At 30.8% G+C, this 26,610-nt stretch overlaps 2 protein-coding genes across 7 annotated transcripts in view; one reads left to right on the top strand and one right to left on the bottom strand.

Annotated features, from left to right (window-relative positions):
- Positions 1–19,028, bottom strand: part of LOC148277967 (cytochrome P450 9e2-like) — a 49,878-nt gene extending 30,850 nt beyond the window's left edge. For all 4 annotated transcript variants that reach the window (XM_088232086.1, XM_088232092.1, XM_088232091.1 and 1 more), the window contains exon 1: positions 18,773–19,028. The gene's annotated coding sequence lies outside the window, so the exon portion shown is untranslated. The remainder of the gene's footprint in view (positions 1–18,772) is intronic.
- The window catches only part of LOC148277965 (cytochrome P450 9e2-like), a 133,307-nt gene continuing 109,788 nt past the window's right edge, over positions 3,092–26,610 (top strand). For 2 of the 3 annotated variants that reach the window (XM_088232106.1, XM_088232105.1), the window contains exon 1: positions 11,383–13,717. The gene's annotated coding sequence lies outside the window, so the exon portion shown is untranslated. Of the gene's footprint in view, positions 4,017–4,113; positions 4,358–4,765; positions 5,063–5,148; positions 8,550–11,382; positions 13,718–26,610 lie in introns of those variants that run through there. The other variant, XM_088232104.1, reaches the window with a different exon arrangement.

The following is a 26,610-nucleotide window of genomic DNA, read 5'->3' as shown; positions in this document are numbered from 1 at the left end:
CGTTGCCTAGTAGGTGATTTGGTTCAGCCGGATGAATCTCACCCACGTGATAAAGGTTTCAGCTCTTTTACTTTACAAAAGTCAACAGATGGAAGAGTTGAGGAAATGAGGATGTTCAAACATGGACAGAATGGTGAATGTTACACAGTGTGTAAAGTGGCCACTTAAGCCAGCCAATGACAGGTCATAAGCCCTGTAGATGCCTAGACTTCCATATTACCTTTTCAAAAACGTTTTCCCTCTGTTGAAATAAATTTAAATACTCTGGTTTTGGATTTTGAACTTTTTCTGTTGTGGTATTTATAGCTTGTAAACGATACCATTTTTTTAAAACTCCTTTATGAAATAACTGTGGTAAAAATTTTCGGTCGTGCGTCAGAGAGTTGCAATGTAAAAAGTTGTTATTTTAAACAATAAATCAACAAAAATAATCAAACCACAAAAATATTTATTTTTTAAATTCTATTATAATTACAATACTTGAGTTTGTCCAAATGCCATCGGGAGTCATTAAGATTAACAAATTTCAACAGGGATGGAGAATACCTTAAATAAAGATATGGAAGTCTAGGCATTTACCGGGCTTATGACCTCTCATTGGCTGGTTATTATAATTGATGGCACTTGCGTAACATGCGTTGTAACTAGAGATTTCTTCGGTTCTTTAATAAAAGAAGCAAAAACAGTTACCGTTTCACGAATTAAGCTGTTTCATAAAGACGTTAAAAAAATAACAGTTTAGTTCAGTGCACGACCCCAACAACGAAATACTATTATCCCTTACCGGTGCAATGTCGAATCTCATTTGACGTCGGTTTTTTACATAATTCATACTTTGGAGAAATTAAGAACTAATTTTTTTATTTAAAAAAAATAAAAACTCGATTTATTTTGGAAATGAACATAGTAATGGCCTTATTATTTATATTTTATTTATATTTATTTATTCCAAAGTATGATATATGGTAAAAAAATCGATGTCGAATGAGATTCGACATTGAACTGGTAAGAGTTTTAACTTGTATTTTATAAACATAACATGCCGTTTGTTGTTATTTACGAATTTGAATGTACTGATGTACATGTGAATATAATATAATGCAGAATAGAAGCACCCTGAAGAGGATTCAATAAAATTAAAAATCTTCCATGTGACGATAGTGTAAACCTTTGGCTGAGACAACGAATGGTCCAATGTTATGTATGGTCTGTCTTATTGTACGGTGTAGAGGCGTGGACTCTAAAAGTTAATATTATAAACCGCCTTGAAGCATTTGAAATGAGGATCCACCGTAGAATGTAAATAATATCTTGGACTGATATTATAACCAACAATGAAGTATTACGTAGAGCCAATACTAATAGAGAACTATTCACCACTGTTAAGCTCCGTAAGATTTCATATTTTGGCCATGTGTTGAGAGGTGATAAATATGCCTTACTTCAGCTAGTCGTGAAGGGGAAGATCAAGGGACATAGAGGGGTCGGAAGAAAACAGCTTTCCTGGTTTCGAAACATCCGAGCACGGACCAGGATTAGAACTGTGGAGGAGCTGTTTCGCACTGCTCGGGATAGGGAAACTTTCTCCCAAGTGATCTTCAACGTCGGGGGACCCGACATGACACGTGAAGAAGAAGAAGATGTACATGTATTTTTCTTGTTGAATATTGTTTTAATATTGATTTTTATCCGTATATAACTTAATTCATTATGACGTTCAGTTTTCTATTGTAAAAGGTATCTGTGACGCATAATAAAGCAATAAATTAAAAATAGCATCTAAATTTAATGCATGCAACTTTTATGTGTGTAAATATTAAGAAATAATCTTTTCAATGTCGTTTTTTGTTGAATATAGGTTTATAATATTGCTCGTTAGTGTAAAGGCCATAGTTTTTTTGGAATTTGATATTATAACAAATTAAAACAGCGAATTAGTTTTAGCAAATAAAGTATTTTTTCTGGCTTTCCATTTCTCTTATCGCTTTAAGTATTATCTTTTCATGAAAAAAGTAAAATTATAATTTTTTTCCGTTGTTAAATTTTTGTTAATTAAGAAACAGAAAATTACTGATTTTCTAAAACGTTTTTTTTCATTATTATTGAATGTATTTTTTAAGAACTCTATTTTATGGAATAACATTAATATTTTTTAGCTCAAAACTTTATTAAATGCAAATACAGACCTTAACATTCACAAAATGTCTTTTCAATTATTTATTTATTTATATATCAACGGTTCAAAGAACCTTTTACAATAAAAAGTTTTACAGAAAAAATCACAGCAGTGAACAATTCATTATGTAATATATAATATGAAAAATAACTATATAATTCAACTAAATAACTAAAACTAAACAAATTAGTTTTTTTTTAAACTGCAAAAAAGTAAAAAAGAAACATACAAATATAAGATGACAAATAAAAGATAACAAATTGAAGTGAGAAAACCTTATGTTCTAAATATAAATATAGCAAATTAAAATAAAGTGACTAGTATTAAGCTAGGTTATAATGGAAAAGAAAAATAATGCTACAATAAGATTTTATAAATAATACGTTTTTTGGAACAATGTGAAAGCTTAAATAATCTCAATAACACCTTTATATTATCAATTGGTTGGAAGAAGTTGGAATTCGGCAATGAATCCACAAATGTACAATTTATATATAAAGAAACAAACAAAAATACGTATCCAAAAAAATAAAGTAAAATTTATAAATATATTTTCAAATAAATTCATTCCTTTTCTAAAAAATAACGAGTGAGATTACATTTTAATGCATTTACAGAGTTTGTATTAAAAAATCAAATATTTTTCTAACTTATTTCCATACCTATGTATTTTGGATATAGGTGAATGCATTTCGAAGTTGGCACGAGAATTTATACAAAAAAAATATTCTTTACTTCTAGTGCACCTACCAGGTATTCGAACTTAAATTAGTTCAAGTAAAGCAGGGCTGTTAAGTACTGATTTTACATTTTCTATACTGGCAACTCATATAAGACTGTAAATATTCATTTCTTTCCCAAATCCTTCCTATTTCAAAACTCTAGTTGCTTCCACTGGGGTGACAGTCCCTATTGCGAAGTGTTTTACCCCCCTTGTGTTGGTAGTCATGGAGTTTTACCCCCCTTGTGTTGGTAGTAATGGAATTGGTAGTATCGCATCGCTATTTCGAGTAAGCGCTACGCACTTGCTACGTACGAGCGCTGATGTCGCATCATGACGTCACACAGTTAGAAAAAGCAAATGGCGCATGTGTGAAAAACGGTTTAAATTTAAAACCTGTGTTAATCTTAAATCTACGGCGTGCGTGTCCTGTTTTCGTTATTTTTTCGGTTTGTGTCAGTCTTCTCACCTTTTCTCTTCTATTAAAAGCAAAAAGCGCGTGTGAAAAATGGTTTAAATTTAAAACGTGTGTTAACCTTAAATCTACGTCGTGCGTGTGTCTTCTCACCTTTTCTCTTCTATTTTTCTCGCCTGTGATAATTATAACAATGTCAAAAAAGTGTTGTATGCTTTCTTGCCATGTATCCGGGGACATCGTCAAACTATATCGCTTTGCCAAAATTAGACACATCACATAGTAGAATTCGCTATGCATTTCGCGTATGTCAAAGACATTTTCAGGCAAAGTTCATTGAGGGAAACTGTAGGCTACTTCCTGAAGCAGCACCGGCTTTATTTACTGAAGAACATATAGCCAAGGAAGCAAAAATAAAAAAATAATATACCACAAAACTGCGCTAATTTTGTCCCTTGCTTTGTTGAAAAACTCTCCCAAGGGTTACATACTCGTGCAGAAAATTTTTGCATCGCCTTCAAGACGAACCTTATATAGACTTCTTGGAGGATTGAGTTTCCGAACAGGAATAAATGCAAACACAAGAGCATTTAAAAAAAATATTAATTAATATTTAATAATTTCGCTGTCACCATAACTATCTTTTGGTGTGAAAAATGAAGGACTCCAAAGGCTTCTCGATTTTGGAATTGAGAAAAAGCCAGGTTTGTTTTTTAAAAAAAAATTAGTATTGCAAACAAATTATTTAGTTCCATTTGTAATGTCATAATTTTGAGAATATATATTTTTTTCTTATTTCAGATTTGCGGACCATGCCTTGGTTTTTATGATAAGGGAGATTTTTTATGATATTGCTTACTATTTCTGTGAAGGGACAACTCCTGCCATTCAGTTAAATGTATTCGGGAAGTGTACGCTGCTGTTTCAGACACTGGTTTTATTATTAAGGCCAGTATATGTGACCAAGGTGCAACGAATGTTGGAGCACTTAAATATTTAAGAGAAGAAACACGAAGAATGTATTTGATTAATGGGAAAGATTATGGTAATAATTATTTTTAATATTTTATTAATAAAAAACTTTGCATTTATACGTCAATCATGAAATTAATATTAGTTAGAAAACAAGGTTCTGGTATTCAAAATTACCCATCATCAAATGTTAACATAAACTTGCAAAGGTTTGTATTTACACCTAATGATGGGTGATGAATTCTGAATACCCAAGACTTGTGTACTAACTAATATTAAACTCGTATGTGGTGTATAAATACAAAGTGTTTTTTATTTAAAATTAATTCTACAAATTAATTTCTAAAACGGTAGATAGAATTATTTTTATTTCCTTAGTTTATAAATGCAAAATTACATTCAGATTTTCTTTACAAATATTTTAAATAATACTACTTCAGTTTTATATTATGTTTAATGTTTTATTGAAATTTGTTTGCAGATGAAACATTTTTTGAAATATGTAGTCATAAGGTTTTTATAATTTATGACCTCCCCCATTTGATAAAGGGGTTAAAAAATAATTTTCTAAATAAAAATACATCAACTGAGGCTAAAATTTCAAGTTGTAATGATTTAATTTTTGTGCATGAACGGGACGCAAGGATTGGAGATGTGAGGTTATTGAAATCAATACACGATGCACACATTATACCTGATAAAATCCGAAAAATGAAAGTAAGCAACTGAGTGTTGAATGAAAGGACGGTTGCTGCTCTTCGTTTTGCTGCAGAATTTGGTATGTATCTAAATGTGCCGGATGAGATCAAAATATGAATTAAAAATATTTAGTCTTTAATAAATACTTGTTTTTTTCTATTTCAGAGTCATCACCCAAAAAATTAAGTTTGTTAGCCACCAGTGATGTCGTCTTATTCTTCGACAAACTCTCCGACAGTACAAATGGTGCTACCAACTTTTCCAAGGGTAAAATGAGATACATTGCTACACCGCAGTCTACACACCATGCATTTTGGATTGATGCTATTAACAAATTGAAGAAAATGAAATTTGAATTCAGGAAGAGAGACGATTGTACCATCTCTAAAAAACTATATTTTGACCATCAAAGGTTTTCAAGGGCTCTGGGCAGACTTGCATCAGGCTGGTAATAAAAAACTAGTTCTGCGACGTCTCAACCAAGATCCATTGGAAAACTTTTTTGGTACAATAAGAATGTACAATGGAAAGAATGTGAATCCAACATGCAGAGACTTTGTCAACACTTTTAAGTCTGCACTTATTAGTAATTTTTTGTCGTCACACTCTCCGACACTTAACTGTGAAGACGATAGAGGGCGCATGATACTAAACCTGAAAGAGTTTTTAAGTTTCTCTCGTGATGGTCCCACATTACTTTCAGAACCTGAGCTCAATAATGAATCTAGGATGTCATTATCTAGTTTGTTAATAGCAGAATGCAATAGCATTACTGTGCATGATGTATCTATTTTACGCTCTCAACAGGAGAGAAGTAAAGTTGGAGCCCATGGATATTCTGCTGGTTGGATTTGTCGTAGATTGTTAAGTGACAATATTTGTGAGGCCTGCAAACAATCCCTTACTCAGTCAGAAGCTTCAATTCATCACAAATATGTATTGTTGAGAGAGAGAACTGGTTATTATTTAAAATTAGCATATAATAGCCTTCTGAATTTATTAACAAGGTGGATTGAAATTATTAATGGGTATTTAAATAATCCAAATAATCTTATTCAATCAAATATCCATAAAAACTTGCAGTATATAATAGAGGAAAATTTAAATTTTGAGTGGTTATAAATGTAATAAAAGTAAAATTTGTAAAGCTGATTTTTAAATTACAACTATTCAATTAGACACAGGAAATAAATAAAATATTGTCAGGAAAATATGATTCTATTTAGAATGTAAGTAATTTTAGAAGTAATTTTACTTGATTCGAATCTAAATGTTTTACAAAAATTGGCTGTTGTAAAAAGCAAAAAATATTAATCATTAATTTGTATTTTAAAATCATTAATTTGTATTTAAGTAACTGTTATTTATTTACTCTTGCATATAAATACAGATGGTTTTTATCACATATTTTTAAATAAACAATTCTTATTGACCTATTTATTTATTTATTGTTGCAAAATGAATATGTTATGTATTTGTATAGCTAAAATACAGTATTTCTTTTAAATATGGACCTTTATTGTTCACATCATTATTGCAAATTAAATATGTTATGTCTTTTTTTAGCTAACATACAGTATTTCTTTTAAATATGGACTTCACTTTATTTGTTCAGTACACAAAATATGACATTTTTGCTTTTAATGTGCAATAAGTAGATATTATTTTAATAAGTAGCATTAAGCTGTTGCAATTATATTCTGAGATAAGAGCTATTCTAGCATTTTTAAATTTTTCCGTAATCATAACTTCCAGAAAGAAATTTTGATGTGAAAAGGGGCTAATTATTTTGAAATTTTTTGTATTATATAAAGTTGATGTATTCTGAACTGGGAGTATGTGCACATTCCGTTATACTAGGATCCCTATTGATTTTCTGATCCCACTTGGAGCAAGATCCCACGGTATTGGTTGATATAGATTTTTATCCACATCTGTCAACAGTCATATATCTTTTAACAAGATATTATTATGGTATCAATAAAATAAATAGTCCAGAGATTGATTCTCAAAGTGTATTCCTTGTTCATTGATTCTCCTTAAAAATATTGTTTTTGTTGGTTACAATATTTTTGCGATTATGTCTCGATAATACAATACACTAAATACAAAATATAACAACCGTTTACAAGTGAACAATACAACACTGTTCTTTCCCAGGATCCAAGTGGAATTATTGTATTGTCCCAGAATATTGTCTTTTGTGGTTGATGCTGTTTATTAGACAATATTTTCATATCTTTTATATTGTACTCCTGTAAATGGAACTTTAAGCTATGCATTAAAACATGCAGGATCCCGCTAATACGAGGATTTCACTGGATTGAATTTTTTTCATTCTGCAAAAACCTAGATTGAAAATCAGCTGCAGGGTTGGAAGCCCTAATCTGAACCACGACACATTATTTTTCTTTTATGCGTTTTAAAGTTGTATCAAATTTAATTTAAATGTAATGTTTTATTCTGAATAAAGACTAAAATATATACATTAAAACTATAAACATGTTATATAAGTATATATATATATATAGAATTCAAATAAGTTTAGCTCTTCAGAAAGTATTGTATTCCAATGTTATCTTTTTTTGTTGCATAAATCTGTATTATATCAACTTAAATATATCCATATATGTATTGAAGCGTTCAATTGGCATGTTTTTCTTTCCAGAACTTAAAATAAAAATTGTCATGTTTAAGTATGTGTTCCATGTTGGCGTTTTTTCATCCAATTTAACACTGAATCAAAGTTAACAACGTAAACTAAATTATTAAAAAAATCATGTTCCATATAAAGTGTCTTTTTTTTCATCTCCTCTGTCTTCAAAGCCTTTTTACCATTAATGATCAGTGTTAGGGCAAGTTTGCTTTATAAAAGTTTGTTGTTAAATGTGGTGAATTCACTTTTAAATCACAAAAAAGGAAACTAAGATTTTTTATTAAATTTTATGGGTTGGCAATCAATTCCCAAAACTCATTATTTTCGAAATGCAGAATCATTAATGATAGAGAAGCTTTAATTCCTTCATAATATAAACTTGTAGTTTGATCAGTAGTAATAATTAAAAATCCGTGGTAAAAGTAACAATTTGGAAAAAAAGTGAATACTTCTGATTTTTAACTATTACTCATGATCAAGCTATGAGCTGTAAAAACTTTTAGGGAAAGTTTTGAATTTCCCGCGGATTTTTTTTTCGATGGATATAAGCGCCAACGTGAAATAGCGCAAATACAAAATTTGACCAATAGGAATGTGTTATTATACCTAAACGTCAATTAGTTGTTACGGCGCCGTAGTACTAAGTGGCAGATCTGAACTAGTAATAGTTCTACATTATCTCTGGTTGCTTCTACCGTTTTGTGAGAAAGTCACATGTGAAAATTCACCTCTCTGATAAATCTTTATCATATACTGCGTCAGCATATTCGAACAAAGTGAAGTTTAGTGTGTTATAAATATACTAAATTGTACAGTTCATCATCATCTACAACATCTACACGATACCGGTATATGTGCTACAGCAATAGTGAAGTGCTTCATATAAGAAACAATCGGAAGAACATTAAAAGTGAGTAACAATTCCATACAGTCCGCTAAAACTCTAAAATCCCGCTGTTATCAGTTACTCGATGCCTGAGAGGCATTGAACTGACCAAACATTTCTTTTTGGTCCTATTCGAGACGGATAAATATTAATTCTTTCCTAAAATTCATTCCCGATTCCTGTTACAGTCTTATATGAAGTTTTCATCGTTGTTTATTTGTCTTCCATGTTTTCTTCCATTTGTACACCGGTGACGCCCAAATTCAAATAACGTTCGAAAATTCATTCGTAATTCATGTAGTAGGTAGGTACCTACACAATATTTCTCGTTTATGCGTAATGTTTATTTGTCTTTTTTCTACCAGTGATGTGCAAATTCAAATAACGTTCGAAAATTCTCTCGATTCGTAATTCATGTAGTAGGTAGGTAGGTTCCTACACAATATTTCTAGTTTATGCGTAAGGCAATGAATTATTTTCTTATGGCTATTTAGATACGTCATAATAAGAATTACAACACAACAGATACGTCAAATTTTAGTATCATCTATTATTTATAAATATTTTATAGATTTATACTACGTAGGTATATAAACTCGGTGAATTTTTATTTTTAAATTAACTTGCTACAGTATTAAAGTGTATTATTCTTTAATTTAAAAATTTTGTTACCATGTCTTCTGAAATAAGATACCGATTGACTCAATTATCATTAACAAATTTATTAGCTACTGCAAAATCTGTAAATGACGACAATACACTAGATGATTTCAAAATACAATACACTGACTGAGAAAAAATCAGAAATGATTTCTTCGAAAACCATATTAGTTGTCGAAGCTTCTAAAAAGGCTGGTTTCGATCTTGCAGAACACGAACGTAGATATTGTTCTTTCATGAAACAGTTTTATGAAATTAAGAAGATCTATAACTCTCTTCTTAAAGTTAATCCAATTCCCAGTTCGAGCGAATCCACTAGTCACGTCAGTAATTCTAAAATCTTTTCTTTGCCAAATATTAATCTGCCACATTTCAATGGTCAGATTACGAAGTGGTTAAATTTTATATCAATATTTAAGAGCCTGATACATAATAATGACGTCATCAACGAAGTGCGAAAATTGTATTACCTCATTGGATGTTTGCAAGGTGAAGCGTTAGACATCGTAAAACATTTACCTATAACTAACACTAATTATAGCGTCGCTATCAAATTACTAGAAAAATGATATGAAAATCGACGTCTTGTTGCAAACAACCATCTTGACAATATAACATATTTACCTCATCTAAGTATAAAAAGTGAAATTACATTAAGAAACTTTCTTAACACCATGTCTGAGAATTTAGAAGCTTTACGTGCTCTCCATTTTCCAGTCAATGAATGGTCGTTTTTATTATTGAATATAATTTCGAAAAAATTAACATCATCAATTCTAACTTCGATAACCTTCTAGAGTTTTTAGAATATCAATGTAATGCATCTGAAACATGTATGTCAATTCACAATAGAGACAATCAATCAGTTTTACCTGAGAATCGACCCACCAACGCTAAAGTCAGAAACGCTAAAACATTAAATCATATTTACTTCGTATTTCACGTCCATGTATACAGCGGAACTTTGGAACAACTATACGCAAGGAGCGTGGAATAAATGAAGGATCACCTATAACAACTTATACCGACAATTATTCGGATTGCCTAGGTACTGCAGTGCCTCTGAAATGTTTACAGCTGGACGAATAAACACCTTCGCTGCCCTGCTTCGCCAAAGAGCCTGGAGCCTATGGGAACGCCTAAAAAAGTCTAATAACGAAATTCTCCAAGCCACTGCAGAGTGGATCCAATCACCGTTGTTCAAGCGATGGCGCGATATGTTAAGACCACCATAAGTGCTGCAATATAAAATTTTATTTTATGTTTATATTTATGTTTATTGTTATATTTATGTTTATATTTATATTTATGTTCATGTTTATATGTTCATATGGTAGATTTGGCTCTGCACTTTATAGCCATTTTACTGGAATAAAAAAAAAAAAAAAAAATTAAAAGCTTCTTTCATCACCAATTTTATTAAAAAATGTCCCTGCTGTAATAATGATCATTTATTATATGCATGCAATAAATTCAAAGGCATGTGTATCGATGAACGAAAATCGTTGATAAAACAATGCAATTTATGTTACAATTGTTTGGGAGCACACTTTTTAAAGGATTGTGCTAGCAAAACGTCATGTAAAATCTGTTCTAAACGTCACCATACCCTGTTACATACCATTATTGTTCAAAATGAAGTACCTTCTACCTCAACGTCATCTGCTAATGGAAATCTCAATGAATTAAATGCACTTAATTCTACGATTACATGAAAATCTGTTTTACTGGCGACCGCCATAGTACACGTATGTGACGACTATGGTATTTATCAAAATGTACGCGTACTAATTGATAATGGTTCGCAATGTTCATTCATAACTGAATCTTGTGTTCAACGATTACGGTTGAAACGAATGCGTAATCTTGTCTCAATATCTGGTGTCGGTGAAAACTCAACCCAGCTTTCCAGCGGTATCGTTCAGTGTGTTGTTAAACCACTAATATCGCAAACTCCGATACTCAATGTTAACGCGCTTATTTTAAAACGCATAACTAATAATCTACCTACTTGTGTATTACCTGAAAATACATTTAGTCAATTTTGTCATCTAGAATTAGCTGATAAAACATTTCATCAATCCGGACCAATTGACATCTTGTTAGGGGCAGATGTCTATCAAGTTATAATACTCGATGGTAACCGAATAAACCCATTACCCAATCTACCTTCTGCATATCCCTCTATCTTTGGATAGATTATCCACGGACGATTTGCTGATTTTCAATTACCAAACAAATTGAATCAAATGTCTTCCTCATTTACTCGTGAGAATATTGTTTCTCATTCAGTTACTTTAGATACAATAACTAACAATTTCTGGGAAATAGCAAATATTCCTCAAAAGCTTTTTACTAAACAAGATGTCTTATGTAAAAATAATTTCGTTAATAGTTATTACCGAAATCCCTCTGGTCGATTCATGGTGAGTCTTCCATCCATTTCTGATTATCCCAAATCGGGAAAATCATACCCTAATGCATTAAAACAATTATGCGCATTAGAAAAAAAATCTTCTCGTGTTTCTCACCTGAAACCTGCCAATATTGCATTTCTGAAGGAATACTTTAATCTAGTTCGTATTAAAGTATTCAATCATCCGAGTTCTGTTGACAATATAAATATAAAATATTATATTTCTCATCATCATGAGTTTAAAGAATCAAGCACCACTAGAATATGTGTTGTCTTTAACGCATCAATAACAAGCTCATCTAGAAAATCATTTAATGATATTCTATTATCTGGACCAAAATTGCAACGTTATATCGTCAATATTATGTTGCGTTTTGGAGTCCATAAAGTGGTTTTTACTGTCGACATAAAGCAGATGTATCGACAAATTTTATTGAACGAAGGTGATCGCAAGTATCAACTAATACTTTGGCGTAATTATTCTGATGAACCTCTTCAACATTTTCAGTTGAATACTGTCACTTACGACATAAGCTCGTCTGCATATTTTGCAATTCGCTGTATCTATAAGTTCGTTATTTTTAATAGATTTTATCATCCTAAAACATCTAAAGTTCTCACAAAAGTTATATTCATTGATGACATTGTCATCGGAGTTTCGTTTACGACGATGTTTTTCATGCAAAAACTACGGTTATCCTCATTAGAATGGGTCAATAACCTGTCTGATGAACTCTTGCAATGGTGGCAAGAGAACATACATAACTTTTGTATTTTGAATCATATTTCTATACAAAATTATATTCTTCCAAACGAACCCATGAATATTCAGTTACCCGTTTTCAGTGATACATCATGGAGTTATGTACCTTCTATGCTTATTGCCGCCGCCTATGCGTCAAGATGGTTAATGCCCGATCAACTGATTAACCATCCCTTATGGTGGAGTCCATCTTGGTTATCTAAATCAAGTAATTCATGGCCATTAACCGTCACTGGTCATAACACACCTATTCAAAACATATCCGTAGAGTCTCTTCCGGCTTCAGTTGAATTATGTTCCACCGCAGATGAAAGAGAATTCGATTTATTCGATCGCTATAGTTCATTAGGAAAATTAGTAAGAGTTACTTCATTGTGCTTGCGATTCATAAAAAATACAAAATTGAAAATGAAAATATGCGGTCCTGTAACTATTTCTGAATGGAATTCTTCATTACATATTCTAATAAAAATTGCACAACGTCAAAGTTTTACAAAAGATTTCAAACTCATCGAACAAAATAAACTTTGTTCAACTCGACTTCGTAGATTAAAACCGTTTGTAGATACCGAAGGTTTGCTTCGTGTGGGTGGTCGCCTTGATTACAGTAACTTTCCTTATTATCGTAAACATCCTTTGCTTCTTCCTAGATCTCACGCATTAACACATTTATTGATTGATTATTATCATATTGCATATTTACATGCTGGTCCCTACACTCCTTATTTCTACTCTTCAAAATTATTTTTGGATTCTCTCAGCTCGCGATGCTGTTCGTCATCGAATTTCAAATGCATTCGATATTTTCACCTCACACCTCTAAACATTAAACCCACTATGGCTTTCTTGCCTCCTGATCGTGTTCGTCCTGCACTAGCATTTTTGAAGGTCGGCGTCAATATGGCTGGACCTTTTACCATTAAAGTATGTAATCTTCGCAATGCCCAAAGATTAAAGACATATCTGTTTTACTGTTTCCATTATATGTATTTCAATAAGTTAATAAAGTTATTGCCTTATTCGCGGGGTGTATGTTAAGTACTGATTTTACATTTTCTATACTGGCAACTCATATAAGACTGTAAATATTCATTTCCTTCCCAAATCCTTCCTATTTCAAAACTTTTGTTGCTTCTACCGTTCTGTGAGAAAGTCACATGTGAAAATTCACCTCTCTGATAAATCTTTATCAGATACTGCGTCAGCATATTCGAACAAAGTGATGTTTAGTGTGTTATAAATAGACTAAATTGTACAGTTCATCATCATCTACAACATCTACACGATACCGGTATACGTGCTGCAGCAATAGTGAAGTGCTTCATATAAGAAACAATCGGAAGAACATTAAAAGTGAGTAACAATTCCATACAGTCCGCTAAAACTCTAAAATCCCGCTGTTATCAGTTACTCAATGCCTGAGAGGCATTGAACTGACCAAACATTCCTTTTTGGTTAAGACAACACGCAGTTTAGTGGGAGTAGATTTGGGATACTCAGAAATGAATGGAAGACTCACCATGAATCGACCAGAGGGATTTCGGTAATAACTAAGGGCTGTCAATTATTGATTTCATTATTTTAAATAAGAATAACAAAAGCTTTTACTCTTCGGTCTGACAATTCAAGTAATCTCATTTCGCTTCTAAGAAAATCATAATTTAAGGCTTCAACAGGTATTTTTAATTTATGGTTTATAAAGCGCAAGAATTTATTTTGTACCCTTTCAATAGGCATGAGAATGAATTTCATAATAGGGTGACTAAACTGAAGATATTTTTATTTATACCTATAATTATGTTTTCATTCGGACAATATGCGTATTTAATGTAATCAAACATTTGTTTTAAGTTACTCACTGTAAATAATCAATATTGCTTGTAATAAATAAATAAAATGAACTGTTTTCATCTATTGCGTTTATGAGCTGCAAATAATCACAAATAATTATCAAAAAGTTTCATTCCAGCGCACCGCAGCGGCGGCATTTACAAAAAATATTAATTAATTAATTGCAAATTAGGTGGACTTCTTAATTAACATTATTAATGGGAGCTTACACTTAAATTGAGCCACTTAGTAAACTTTGAATTCCTTTTGTATTACTTCGTCAATGTGTTATCATATAAAATATGAAACCCCTTTTAAAAGATGTTATTCATTATTAAAGGCATGTTTGTATGATATATTAATTATGAATTATTATCAAAAAGGATCCAACGGCAGGGTTGGCATTTTAAAGAAATTGTGAGCTGATTAAGTGCCTCATTACTGTATGTAAATTTTGATAATATTTTTGGAGTCTGGATGAATAGGTCAAAAAATTAAAAAAGAACACCCAGCAAAATTTAAACAGGAATTCTTTGATTTCTATTTTTAAACGGTGTGGGCTCACAGTTTTTTTCAAACAGTGAAGTTTTCCCGCTTTTTTTAATGTCTAAGAGGTTACAACTGGTTATGAAACTGTTTCAGTTCAATTTGTTACTCTGTTGTAGAAACAGTTTCAGTTTTTGATGTTTTTTTTACAACGGTAACGACTTCGCGCTGTTTAAAATTTCGTTTTCAAGATACGGATAGACGTGGGCACGGGACTGCGTGGGTGGGGGGTGGAATGGAGACGGACCGGGGAGATTTCATGCGTACATATGCATGTACTTCTCTCTTGGAAGATTATAATACGAGTAGATAGATAATATTAAGCGCTTAATACATTTTTTCATCCCACTTAGAAATATACTTAAAGTCCCGGACTTGAAACACCTATACCATGCACTGGCAAATTCTGTGTTGACTTACGGTCTAATTGGTTGGGGAGCTTGCACAAAAACCGCCCTTGAACCTGTAGCAATTGCACAGAAATCTTTAATCCGAGTCATTAAAAAAAAAAACATTTCGTTATCCAAGTGACTTGCTCTTCAAAGAATTCAGAGTACTGAATATTATTCAACAGTATATATTGAGAACGGTAGTGGTTACACACATAAATAGAGACATTTACCCAAGCGCCCACCACAACCATAATACAAGATCCTCTAATAGGGATCTGGTACTAAGTGAAGGGGTCAACACTGTTCTGGCATCGAGACAAACACTATTACGTAGGCAAAAAGGTCCATAACCTTTTGCCAGAATCGTGGAAAGACGGGAGTGTTGTCAAGTTACGGAAGGTGTTGACCTCGCTCTTTCATGACATTGGTCGTAGGGAGTCAGAAAAGTTGATGCATGCCACGGATTGGAGAACCTTACTGGATGTCAAAAATAAAATATAAAAAATAAGGAATAATAAAAAAAATAATATTTATAGATGACAACCATGAAGTTTCGCATAAATAAATTATCTATGTTTTTATGAATGTATGTATGTGTATGCGCATGGGTGTATGTACGTGTGTGTGTATGTACATATGTATATATGTGTATATTTATATATATGTGTGCATATATGTGTATGTCTGTATGTATATGAATCAACATGTGTATCCAAATAAGTTTATATTTTGTTTGTCTGTGCTCTATATTAATTTGTTAACTATTATAATATATTAAAATGTATTTGCCTAGCTTGGAACGGGGTATGTACCCTTGTTAGCTGGGCATAGTGAACATGGAATTGTATTTTGATAAAGAGTGTAAATAAATAAATAAATATGGATAAAGATTTGAAGTTACGGAGTTACGGAGCGCGGTACGGAGCACGGCGGTTAAATCTTTCGATGATTAATTTCTTAAATTTACTTCTACACTTGGTGATTTGGTTTTAGTTTTTTTTTTAATGAATTATTTTATTTTTATGAAACTTTTTTAAGTGTTTTGGGAGGGTAACTGTTTTAAAACAGCATTTACATTTTTTTATCACATTTAGTTTGTAAAATCTTCTGATTCTGTCACTAAAGTTGCATTGTCTGCGTACCTAATATGTGATAAAGACCATATCTCCCTAAGTCCAAGATTTGCTACTTCTTTTGTTATTTATTGATTTATTTTGTACGTGTAAGAAACGCTTCAAGTTTTTTTGTTTAATTTTGTTCTGATATATATATATTTTTTTTTAAAGAAATATTTGCGTTCTTATGATTGACCCAAATGTTTTATTTTGATGGCCGTTTCAAGGCGTTGTAAATAACTCATTACTAGAAAATGGAATCATGTTAGGGTAGAGTAGGATTCGAACCACAGACCTTTGGTCCGTGAGTGCGAGACACTAGCCACAGGACACAACCCGATTTCGTTATAAAAATGTTTAAATTGCTTTGTTTTTGAAATTTTTATTACTTAAGTCCCTAATTGTGTTATAATAATAATAATTATTATTATTTTATTTTATTCTAGTAAAATAGCCATATAGTGCAGAGCCAATTCTACTATATAAACACGAACATAATTATAAACATAAGTATAAATATAACAATAAACATAAATATAACAATAACACAAATATAAACATAAAATAAAATTTTATATTTGCAGCGCTTATGGTGGTCTTAGCATAACCCGCCATCGCTCGAACAACGGTGAATGGATCCACCCCGCAGTGGCTTGGAGAATTTCGTTATTAGAGCTTTTCAGGCGTTCCCATAGGCTCCAGGATCTTTGACTAACTTCTGGAAATACAGAGTGACTGGAACTGAACCCGCCATAACAAATTCGCAGATAGAGGAGGTCATTTTCTAATTATTAGATCCTACTTTCCTTTGCTAAGGTTTTATAATTTGAGAGAAAAGTCAATTTTTATACTTTATTGGGATTTTTCTAAAATTTGACCTTCGTGCATTCAGAGCTTTAATTTTTTTCATTATTTTAGTATCCTTGATTATTTGTTGGTAGTCACAAACGATTAAAATACGTCGGAACTTCCCTCATATTAGGGTTCAAAAATAAAATATTACGCTTTAAAAGAAAATACCTTAAAAAAACTTTACGATCAAATTATTATTATTTTTATTTTTTTTAAATTCAACCTGAAATAAAAAAAAACTACGGTGTTTCAATAATTTATTCTACTCTTAGTCAGTTTTCTAGATCGTCACTTTTTTTTTCAAAGCGTAATATCTCATTTTTTAATCCTTGTTTGAGGGAAGTTCTGACGTATTTAATCACAAATGTTTATGACTACCAACAAATAATAAAAAAATACTAAAATAATGAAAAAAAAATAAAGCTCTGAATGCTTCAAGGTCAAATTTTGGAAAAATCTTAATAAAGTATAAAAATTTACAAATCTCCCAAACTATAAAATTTTAGCTAAGGAAAGTAAGGCCCAATAATTAGCAAATGACCTCCTCTATATGCGAATTTGCTATGGCGGGTTCATTTCTAGTCACCTGTATAGTTAATTTGTATTATACTTTGTTATATATGATTAGTAAATTTAATTTTTTTAAAGTTTGAAAACTAACCACTTTCATTTACTAGGGCTGCAAAAAATGATAATATTCCTAGAAGTTAGACATTGGTAAAGTAAAAGAGCTTAGACCTTTGCAGATGAAGGTGAGATTCCTTAGCCTGAATAATTTTATCTGCTAGGCAACGCCTGAAAATACTTTTCATCTTTCATATTTCTTCTTGTACTTATTAGTAAAATATATGCCCAACTGTTTGTAGAATGGCAGAATTTACTTCCAATGGAATAATTAAGATCTAAATTTATTGCTACAAAGAAGATCGAGGAGTTGAGGAAATGTGGATGTTAAAACAAAGGCAGAATGGTGAATGTTACAGTGTGTAAAGTAGCCACTTACACCAGCCAGTGACAGATCATAAACTATGTCAATGCCTAGACTTCCATATTCACTTGTTATAAATGTTTACCCTCAATGTTGCAATAAATTTAAATCGTAATAACTCCCTTGGAAGGAAATCCAGCCTGTATAAATATTTGAATACACCTACTTAAAATATTGCTGATTTTTTTATTTCTCAAGAAATTAATTCATTGTACGTAGAACACAAAAAATACACGTGTTTCCAAACTTGAAAATTCAATAATTATTATTGCATTTCATTTTCCTTAAATAAAGTAATCAGTTTGATTATTGCGAGAAATGAAAAAAATGCATTTTTTAAATATGACACAGAGCTACTTCTAACGTCGCTTGCTTTTTCAATGGTCCTAAATAAAAACCTTGAAGTTTATTTTAATTTGAAAAAACAATAAAATCAGGTTATCGTTTTTTTATATAAAAGTATATTTTATTACGTTTTTTAAATTTTATTTTAACTTTATCTCTCAACACGAGTTTTCAATCTATTAAAGACGTGGAAACATTATTATTAATTATCTACGTACAAACCATTTGTGCTTCAATAAATAAAAAAAGAGATCCAATATTAAACATATTTATAACAAACAAAATAAATATAAATATAAAACATATTTATTACAATATTAATCGAATATTTATTACATACCTAATTGGCACTGTAAAAAAACGTCAGTAGAATTATTTTTACAAAGCCAACCGCCATTCACAAAATATAATAAAAATATTTTTGTTTACGCACTCACGACTGCACTTTTTTCTCCTTTTAGTGAGAAATTAGCAAGTCAAACTGAGGTATTGGTATTTGCTTTTTTTACACACTTTTACTTAGACGCTGAACATTACAAACTAATTAAATATGTTCCTAATGAAGATTTTTTTCTGTATTACTGTCACAGCACTGTGCCTTGTTTCATTGTGTTTTATTTTAAGTATGCGGATTATAAGAGGAATTCGGGGTTAAAAGGAAAAACTTTTTTTCTAAAAATGAATTGTTTTTAAAAAAAATAAAAAATATCGTTCTTATATATTGATCCGACTATTTCAGTACAGGTGGCCATTTTCTAGTTATAAATATTTTAATTTGTTGCAACGGAGAGAGGAAGAGTTGGAAGAAATTGCCATTTGGCAATAAGCCCGCCAATGTACAAATAACATTATGTACAAAAAGTTAAATAAATAAAACAAATAAATATGAGTCTAGGCATTTACAGGGCTGTCATTGGCTGATTTAAGTGGCCACTTTACACACTGTGTAACATGCACCATTCTGCCTATGTTTGAACATCCACATTTCCTCAGCTCTTCCATCTGTTGATTTTTTTGAAGTAAAAGAGCTGAAACATATTACAACAGAGATAAAGAACATTTAAGAGAAGGTAATATATAAGTCTAGGCGTCTACAGGGCTTATGACCTGTCAATGGCTGGTTCAGTTTACACACTGTGTAACATTCACCATTCTACCTATATTTGAACTTCTATATTCCTTCAATTCTTTCATCTGTGGATGTTTGTGAAGTTAAAGAGCTGAAACCTTTATTTATGCGGGTGAGATTAATATAATTGAATTATTTCTCCTACATACTAGGCAACGCCTGAAAATGTTATTTTTTCAATTTCTATACTTCTTCAAAAATGAATGTTACACAACGTGTAAAGTGGCCACTTAAACCAGCCATTGACAGATCACAAGCCCTGTAGATGCCTAGACTTCTATATTACTTTCTCTTAAATGTTCTTCATCTCTGTTGTAATATGTTAAAAAAACAACTTTGTCCTATTTGAAATTCTTCTTTTTTCCTACCCCGATAGTATTCTTCCCTGTTGAGATGCGTGGCCGCTACTGACATTAATAATATACACGTTGACAGAAATTATCGCAATATGGTATTTTATTTTGGAATAAAACGCTCATGTTCTCTTTCGTTATAAAAATGCGTTTTCAAAGTTAAAATAAAAATTTGAAATCCACTTTGTTTAAATGCAAAAAACGTCGTAATCCTGGGATATCTGAATACGCTATTTTAATGTGTACTTTTATTATCAAAACATTCATTATTTTACTTTGAAAGGTCCTTAAAGATTGAAATTATCTCATTTGGTTCAAAAGCAATAATGTCTTGGAAATTGCACTATCTCACAATTACAAAATCATGTTTTTATTATATATTTTTTTATTTTGTCTTTAAATAGTACAAACATAATAAATGAATGTCCTAATATTAACTTTTATCTAATTATTATTAAAACATATACTAATAATTAACATTTTTCAAACAATTTACGTACACTTAAAAAGAAAAATTCTATAAAGCTAACACGAATAAGATTACTTTTTAAGACTTATCTGCTAAACACATGTTTTTTTAATTGACATTTAAATGAAATAATATTTTTTTGCTCTCTTATTTCTAATGGTATTTCCTTATAATATAACTGCACAGCTCGGTGCCTCAATGAGTTCTGTGTACTTGTTTTCCTGAATATTTCGTTCAATGGGACCCGCAGATTAAGGTCGGATATTATTATTTATTTCTACTATGTACCTTTTCATACTTATTAAATATTTATAAATTGTTAGTTAAACAGTCAGTAATAATTTATTTTAAATGTTATATTATAATTATTTTTAACTCTATTTACTTGTAAGCATATGCAATAATGTTTTTTTTACGTGTAAAAGGCACTAGTGTCGTTTATTCGAAAAAAAATGTCTGTATTAGTTTAAGCACATTGTATTAAATAACCAGTTTTTATTTTATCAGTCCTCCTCTTTTGATATCAGTACCTAAGTGAAAATAGCATTATCTTTTATGTGTATAAACTTATGACATTTATAAACTGATATTTTATATAGGATTCAGGTCACATTAGAATAATGAACTGCATGTATCGGAGATTATTACTTTACTTAGAAGAAGTTCATTTGATTATAGACTTAAATGAAAGTACTCGATTATATTTTGAAAACAGCATAAGAAACGGAGTTATCCATTTAGCAAGTTCAGTTGAGATCTTCATAGGTATATATTCAACAATGTATTGAGTGTGTCCAAATGCTTACAGACTGGCTGGATCTCCTCCCTAAGGGGTCGTCCACAGTGCGGGCCTAAAGCTAGGGTTTCCTAGGACAGCGGTGCCCGTATTTTTACGGCCGTAGTGAACGGTGATGCAGTGAACAGCCATCGTAAAGGCGATTAGAGAGTGGTTTCCTAGGAAAACGGTGTTAAATGGTGTTGATAATACCGTTTTCCTAGAAAACCACACTCTAGTCACCTTTACGACGGCTGTCCACTGCATCACCGTTCACTACGGCCGTTAAAATACGGGCACCGCTGTCCTAGGAAACCCTAGCTTTAGTATGGTCGCGCGGTAAGACCAAACGAATTTGATCTTACCGCCTGGCCTTTCGCGCGACTCGTACAAAATTTTATACCAATAAAATGAATACGAAATAATATTTAAAAGTAAAACAATAAAAAACGTCGATATGGAAAAGCAAACATCGCCAGCATTTAAATCGCAAAGTAATAAATTAATTGCGCAATGAAATCAAACATGTATATAATAGGTTTAAAATTGTAATACAAAATAAAGGAGAGTTGTGGCGCGTACATAAAAAAAAGCATTTATAGGGCTGAGATTGTTTTTAGAGTTTGATTGTTTGAAAATGTCTTAATACATTTTGTTAACATAGGAAAAAGTTTTTTTAGTTAAATAATGCTATATTGAATAGTTGATATTTAAAGCAAAAACTTTGTGGTCAAACATTTAATCAAATGTTAGTAAATAATTGTATAATACCACGCATCGATTTTTCTATTTTTACCGGTTTTATTATGTTTTTTAATACGTCTTTTACTTCGTTTTTGCTATGATTTTTAATATGTATTCTATTACGCATTTGAATTCGCTTTTTTTTGTTCTCTTTTTTGCTCTGTTTTTAAATGTGTTCAATACGTTTTTTACTATGTTTTTTCGCATTATTTTAATGCATGCTATACTGTTTTCTTTTTATTATGTTTTTTAAAACATCTTTTACGATGTTTTGTACTACGTTTTTTTTCCTACGTATTTTAATGCGTTTTTTACTGTTTTAATTTACCATGTTTTTTAATACGTCTTTAATATCATTATGTTTTTAACTGCGTATTTTACAACGGTTTTTCCTTTTAAAACGTCTTTTCCTACGTTTTTCACCATGTTCTTTTTACTAAGTATTTAACTAGATCTTTTACTACGTGTTATAACTATGTTTTTTTACTACACATATAAATTTGTTTTTTTGTGCTTTGTTTTTTTAATGTGTTTTACTACGTTTTTTACTTTGTTTTTTTACTACATATTTATTACTTTTTCTAATATTTTCTTTTAACTATGTTTTTGAAAACGTCCATAACTCTTTTACTACGTCTTTTGCTACGTTTTTTTACTGTGTTGTTTTTACTTAGTATTTTACTATATCTTTTTCTAGGTTTTTTTACTGTTTTTGTTAATATGTTTTTTTTATTACGTGCTTAAGTTATTTTTTTTTGCTTTGTTATTTAATGTGTTTTACTACGTATTTGACTATGTTTTTTACGATGTATTCTACCACATTTATACTGTTTTATTTTTTTAAAACGTCTTTTACTACGTTTTTTACTATGCTTTTTTTTAACGCATACATTTTTTACTGTTTTCAATTTACCATGTTTTTAATACGTCTTTTACTAAGTCTTTTACAACATTTTTTACTGTTTTCTTTTTACGTTGTTTTTCCTATATTTTTTTGTTTTTTTATTTTTTTATTTAAATTGTTCTATGTTTTTATATTTTAAATTTCTTAGAACGGGTTAATAACCCACCCTAGTTTAACAGTCAATCAATTTAAGATAAATGTATACTTTTAATTTGTTATCTTAATTTGTTGCAACAGAGAGGGAAAACAATTTTGAGAAGAGAAAATAAAAGTCTAGGGCTTATGACCTATCATTGGCTTGTTTGATTGGCCATTTTACACAATGTGTAACATTCACCATTCTGCCCATGTTTAAACATCCACATTTCCTCAACTCATCCACATTTCCTTCTCAAAAATGTTTTCCCTTTCTGTTGCAACAAATTTAGATCTAAACAACTCCCTGGGTAGGAAATCCAGCTTGTCTGTAAACATTTGGACATACTCAAAACGTTGTTGAAATTACACAATTATTGTTAATTACCTAATTAGTATAAATCGTATAAAAGTAAAAATAGTTATGTACACTAATTATTATTTATTTACATTTAATGAAATGTTAAGTTATTGTGCTTTCATTAAAATTTAAAAATATTCTGAATACCAAATGAATCACGTTACGTATGAAAGTACATACGCGTACTGTAATACGTAGTATGTTTTTATAAAAAGTATAAATAAAGGTATCCACATACATACTATGTTACATAAATAAACTCCCCGCGAGACCAAAAAACTGGTTGAAAATGGTAAGTTTTCGTACGTAATTCAAATATATACTGATACTAGATACTGTATACTAAAAAAAATGCAGTGTCCAGTCTCCGTTTCTCATACAAATTAAACAATTCACCGTTAATTCTCTATTTGTGTTAATTTTAAGCAAGCCATCCCGTTTATTTAACTTCTGCCATGGCAGTAGCAGACTGTCGAATTACAATAGGTAATACTTTTCTATGGTCTACCCTGAAACATTGTGTATAGTAAAATACAGTAATGAAGTTTAGTATTGGAAAAAAAGAATACAAACATTAAAAAAAATTGACATTCGTTGTGGCCAAAGTGTGGACGTTTTTTTTCACATTTACATTAATCCATTTTCTGTCTACTTTTGAAATCTTTTAGCTTATTTTGTAGATATTTAATGAAAAAAATTAAATGTTTTCTAAAGTTATTTATATTTTATTTAAAATAAAATATATGTACTGAAGTAAAAATTGTTGTTGTTTTCAAGAAACAAGAAAAACAGAATTATAGATAGATATTTTAATGTAAAACGTAATGAAATTGCAATTTGTATTGTTCTTAGAACAGAGTAATATAATTTTTATAAATTTTCCTTATTTATCACTTTAAATTACAAATATAGGTATTACATAAATTAATAGTCGCTTTAAAAAGTTATTCTTTATTCAAAGGGTTTTTTGCGCCGACTATTTTTACTAAGCTGAAAAATAATATTTCAACAAGATTTAGATTCTTAATATATATTTTTTTTGTTTTATGGTCTCAAAAAGATTTTATCAAAGTTTTGGAAAACTGAAAAAATAATAATTTTGTCTGAATATGCACCTCGATAAATTTTTCTGGTAACAAATTTCCTATTAATGTCAGCAATCGAATCAACCTTCGTCCACAAATGTGAGTTCAGAGGTAATAGAAAAAACTGTATCCCACCGGATATATGCTAAAAAGAGAGCATTTTTCGTATTGCCATTTATAACTATGAAGAAACACAGCTGTTGGTCATTGAAACATCAATTTATTTATAGAATTTCCTGTAAAAAAAAACTATAGCGGAATTAGGTTGATTTAAAAATCAACATAAGATTGACCAAGGAAATAAGTTTTTTATTGATAAAAATAGTACCCTTAGTTTTTTTTATAACAACTCCAATTTTTAGTGAATTTCTAGAATCATTAGTCACGCAATTTATCATTCGATTATGAAAATCTAGCGAGGGTGGCTCGATACACTTGATTAAGATTTAAGTATATTTTATTGTTTTTTGGAACTTGTCCTAGTAAACATGCTTTTGTCATAGACATTAAAAACAGAATCTTCCCAGTTTGTCCTCCTATAAATTGGCGAGTGATAACTGCTCCAGGGGAAAGTTAGCAATCCAACTTCATTTATGAAATAAGAGAAAATAACTTTCTGTTCTCGTGAAGTGGCAAAGCTCATTGTCTTTATAGAGCTAACGTTTTTCGTAGGTTACCATGAATTTATATCTATTATGTCTTCTGAAGTGATGATGATTTATTGGTTTGGATGATAAACCCTTTCAGCTTTCTTCGCATTTTTTTAAATCAAATAAAATGACGGCCGCATGCGAGGAAAGAATGGCTACATTCCGGAAAATGGTGAAAAATTTTCATAAATCTTTAAATTTCGACAGAAACCAAAAAAATTCTTGCCATTGACTAGTTATTATTTTGGCCTACACATCCATCCAAATACAAATGAAGTTCCTCTAAAGTTTCCCTAATTAGCGATTCCCTTGTAATAATCATACAACAAAATCATTATTGGTTAAATTGTGAATTCCAAATACGTTAACCCATAACTAACGAAGATAGAATATGTCCTGTATGGGTATATTGGGTAGGAGTAGATTCTGCAAATAGTCGAAGACTATTCCGATAATTTTACTGTCCTGTTTGCACAATTCTTCTCTATAATCTCTCTGTGAGCGCCTATCTTTAAAAAAAGTACCGTTAGGTTATTTTACTAAAGTTACAAGGACACGAAATGCGCATCTCGCAAGGGTAGTTGAAGCTACGCCATAAATGCCCGTCCGGTCAGGAAATCGAGAGCCTTTGTTTGATCCGAAAGGCCCTTTCGAAAACCATACACATGTTTTAATATTTTCGAGGCTCAAAACATTATGACCACGAGTAAAAATAACCATTAAAAATAAATTTAGATTTTAAAATCAATGTAATATATTCAAACCATATTTATTGATAATTAAAATATATTTATATATTCCCATGTATGCCGCATAGAATACTGCAAGAGTAACTCAAAGACAAGGTGATTCAAGTCTCAACTCCAAATCAACGCCGCATCCGGAACCGAACCGTAACGTTACGCGTGGTAAGCAATAGAGGCTAACCTCTAAGCTACGAGGCGGGCGTAAATTCATTAAATTCCGTAATCAACTTATTTTCCAGAGACCCTGTTTAGTTATTTGAATTCAATATTATCCTTGCAGTTATTCCGCGTACCATTGCACATTTTATATTATTTATTTGACACTTTATATACGTATACAATATATATACATATAAGGGCGGGCATATTGCCTTAAGGCAGTTTCTTCGTACCTACCCAGACCGTTCAGTTTGAGAAAATTATGAATACACGGACATATTGAATCTTACAATTTTATACAAAAATTAAAAACAAAGATTAACAAAATAAAAATATTTATTGATTTGGTGTTTATTTTGTAGAACTCCATATTTAAACTTATAATTAGAAATCAAACACTGATGTTCAGTAGACTCAAATCAGTGTTTGATTTCTAATTATAAGTTTAAAATAAAAATATATAAAAAAATAAAAATAATACTATACTATGAATAAAGGAGAGGGGATGGGAAGGAAAGAAGAAGGATAAGGGAACAATTTAAATATTTAGATTGTGACATTTCAATCTGACTTAGATGTAAATAAAGAAGGGGCGTCTCTTGCATTAGTGGGTAGATTATTCCACAATCGAGCGGCTACTACTGTGAAAGAGAAGGCAAGAAAATTAG

The sequence above is a fragment of the Micrasema longulum genome, unplaced genomic scaffold, assembly GCF_059751315.1.
Source record: "Micrasema longulum isolate JH-2025_06_02 unplaced genomic scaffold, ASM5975131v1 h1tg000948l, whole genome shotgun sequence".
NCBI classification, from domain to species: domain Eukaryota; kingdom Metazoa; phylum Arthropoda; class Insecta; order Trichoptera; family Brachycentridae; genus Micrasema; species Micrasema longulum.
This window is presented reverse-complemented; position numbering and strand designations above follow the sequence as displayed.